The sequence below is a fragment of the Vulpes vulpes genome, chromosome X (assembly GCF_048418805.1).
Source record: "Vulpes vulpes isolate BD-2025 chromosome X, VulVul3, whole genome shotgun sequence".
In the NCBI taxonomy this organism is placed as follows: Eukaryota; Metazoa; Chordata; class Mammalia; order Carnivora; family Canidae; genus Vulpes; species Vulpes vulpes.
Genome location: NC_132796.1, coordinates 62,229,219 through 62,232,422, shown reverse-complemented (window position 1 = coordinate 62,232,422; position 3,204 = coordinate 62,229,219).

Sequence of the window (3,204 nt, the reverse complement as noted above, 5' to 3'; positions counted from 1 at the left end):
GACTACACCATAATATAAAGCATTTGCACAGCAAACCATCAGCAAAATGAAAATATAACCTAATAAATAGGAGAAGGTGTCTGCAAATGATATATCCATTTAGGGGCTAATATCCAAAGTAGTATTCAACACCATTAAAACAAATAATCAGATTCAAAAATGGGCAGAGGACTGGAACAGACCTTTTTCCAAAGATGACGTGCAGATGTCCAATAGATACGTGAAAAGACGCTCAACATTACCAATCATCAGGGAAATGCAAATCAAACCACAATGAGTTATCACCTTACACCTGTCAGAATGGCTAAAATAAAAAACAAATTAAATAGCCAATGTCGGGAAGATGTGGAGAAAAAGAAACCCTAATGCACTGTTGGTGGGAATGCAAACTGGTGCAGCTCACTGTAGAAAAGCAATGTGACAATTCCTCAAAAAAATAAAAATAGAAATACCATATGATCTAACAATTCTAATACTGGGTATTTACCCAAAGAAAATGAAAACACTAAATAAAAAAGATATATCTACCCTCTTGTTTATCAGAGTATTATTTACATTAGTCAAGATAGGGAGGCAACCTGTGTCCATTGACAGATGAATGGATAAAAAAGCCAAAACTACAAGGAGAGTTCTGGTCCACAATGATGACATAGGAAGACCCTGAATTCACTTCCTCCATGGAACACACCAAATTACATGTATTTTAGAACAGCTCCTCCTGAAGAACTGAGGGCAGACTGAACAATTTCTGCATGGCAAAAGATAAAACAGCAAAAGGGAAGAGAAAGAGAAAAGGAAACATGATAACAAAGGAATCCCCCAACCATCCAACTATGTGAACTGCAGTAAGGATAGTACTGAGGGACTGGGAACTGATTCCTCTGTCATTGGGCACAGAAACGAATCCTCGGTTTAAAAGAGCAACTAACATGTAAGAGAGACAACACTGGAATTCTGCCAAATGGCAGAGGAGTCATAGGAACTGAAGAACTGCAGGTTTATGTTCCCTCTCCACCTTAAAAGCACAGACCAGAGCAAAGTCCTGGATTCCATAACTGTCTTGCTGTCTCTGCAAGCCCTGGGTCTGCAAACCCATACCAGCACCTGTCACTCTAGGGCACAGAAAAACAAAAAGCTGCATCTTTTCTTCTTTTTTTTTTCCTCTTCTCTTCTGTTCTATTTTTTTTTCTTTTCTTCCCCTTCTTTATTTTTTTGTAAAGCTGCAGCTTAAAATAGCAACCAGCATATAAAACAGCCAGCACTAGACCTTTAACAAATGCCTGGGGAACTGCTGAAATGTTCTATAGGTGGGAGAGGGTGATGAACAAGATCTACATGTTCCCCAAACTTGAAAGCACAGAACAACGTACAGTCTGGGAATCCTGACTTATCACATTAGTGAGCCTCAGGCCCAATGCCCACACCAGCACTAGCTATCCCACCAAGGTAGCCACAAGGCAGTACACAGTAGAGCACCCCTGATTACTGCTCACTACAGCCCCAGCCTTTGTGCTAAGGTGACACAGGCACAAAAGCACTGTGGAAAACTCCAGGTGTACACCACTCTGACTTCAGATGGCTTGCTAGGGTACTCTCAGTGCAGAGTATTCAGGAAACTTTGTTAATGTCTCCTTCAGATCCATCTGTCCTCCCAGGATGCCACTTATGTGGAGCACCCTGGAAATCCCTGGCCCAAGGTGGCATTGGTTTCAGCCTCTCTACCAGCGTACCCCCTTTGTGCAGCACCACAGAATACAGAACACACCTGCTTCCCACACTAGTTTTGGCTTCAGTTGCCTGTCCAGGGCACCCACTGAGCTGAGTACCTTGGGACAAACAGGCTTGTACTCCATTCAGTTTCACCTGCTCTGACAGGGCACATTTTGTAGGAAGAGCCCAGGGACCACACTGCCCCAGGCCAATTTTAGCTTTAGCAGAATTGCCAGAGCACCATCTGCATGGAACACCACAGGAATTCCTGGCGTGTACCATGTCTCACCTGCATCCACCCTTGGTGGGCGCCCTATATGCACAGAGTTCTGGAACACCTGGTTTATATCCAATTCAGTGTCAGTTGTCCTGCCAAGGTGCCCTCTGTGTATGGAACCCTGGGTCCCCCTGGCTTGCACCCCATTTATTTTCAGCTAGCCTGCTAAAGCACCCTTAGTACAGAAAGCTCAGGGGTCTCTCAGCTTGCATAATACCTCAGCTCCAGCTGCACCCCCTACACAGAGTTCTCTAAGAAACCCCAGCTTGCACTCATTAACTTAACCCATTAACTTAACTCTTCTTTTTTTAAGATTTTATTTATTTATTCATGAGAGACACACACACACACACACAGAGGCAGAGACACAGGCAGAGAGAGAAACAGGCTCCATGCAGGGATCCTGATGTGGGACTCGATCCTGGGACTCCAGGATCATGCCCTGGGCCGATAGCAGGTGCTTAACCACCGAGCGACCCAAGTGTCCCAACGTAACTCTTCTGACAGTGTGCCCACTCTGTAGAAACTCTCAGGACCCCAGCCCACAACAACCACAGCTCCAGCCAGCCAGCAAAAATCACCAACCACACAAAATTTACATAGATGATCATACATTAGAGTATTCCTTCAAGTCTAGATGAAGTAGCTATTCTGTCTAAAGTCAAGCAAGATGAGCAGACAGGGGAATATTTTCTAAAAGAAAGAACAAAATTAAACCTCAGAAAATAATGAAATGAAATGGAGATAAGCAATATGTCTGATTAAGACTTTAAAGTAATGATTGTAAAAATACTCACTGACCTGGAGAGAAGAATGGAAAAACTCGGTAAGACCTTCAATAAAGAGATAAAAATGAACCAAGGAGAGTTGAAGAGTACAATAACTGAAATTAAAAAGAACATACTGGAGGGAATCAACAGTAGACTAGCAGATGTAGAAGAATGTATCAGTAATCTAGAAGACAGGGTAATGGAAATCATGCAAGCTGAACAGCATAAAGAGAAAAAAAGTGAAGATAGTTTAAGTATCTCTTGGACAAGATAAAATGAACAAACATTTGCATTAGAGGGGTCCAGGAAAGGGAGAGAGAGAGAAAGAAGGGGGTAGAAAATTAACTTAAAGAAGTAATAAGTGAAAACTTCCTTCAGGAAGGAAAAAGACATCCAAGTTCAAGAAGCACAGGAAGTTCTTTTTCTTTTTTTAAGCACAGGAAGTTC